This window comes from Pteropus vampyrus, unplaced genomic scaffold, assembly GCF_000151845.1.
Source record: "Pteropus vampyrus isolate Shadow unplaced genomic scaffold, Pvam_2.0 Scaffold741, whole genome shotgun sequence".
Lineage (NCBI taxonomy): Eukaryota > Metazoa > Chordata > Mammalia > Chiroptera > Pteropodidae > Pteropus > Pteropus vampyrus.
The window spans coordinates 10,790-11,095 of NW_011889522.1; the positions used below are offsets into that span (position 1 = coordinate 10,790).

Consider the following 306-nt stretch of genomic DNA (forward strand, 5'->3'; position numbering starts at 1 on the left):
ACCATGCTCACACTAATCAAAAGAGAGCTAGATATTCTCAGAGAAAGTAAATTTCGGAGCAGAGAATATCATCCGGGATGAAGAAGGTCACATGCGAATGATAAGAGCGACAATCCCTGGAGAAGAGAGAACAATAAAATATTTGTACATCGAAAAGAAATTCAGAACTGAAGCAAAAACAGGGAGAACTGCAAGGAGAAACAGACAAACGCGCAGCTGTCGTCAGGCATCTCAGCACCTCTCTCTCAACGACTCACTGCACATGGCGACAAAAAAAAAAAAAAAACAGTGAAGATATTGAAGACT

At 40.8% G+C, this 306-nt stretch overlaps 1 gene segment (V, D, J or C); it reads left to right on the top strand.

Moving 5' to 3' along the window:
• Nucleotides 1–306, top strand: part of LOC105309448 — a 3,889-nt gene that overhangs the window by 2,052 nt on the left and 1,531 nt on the right.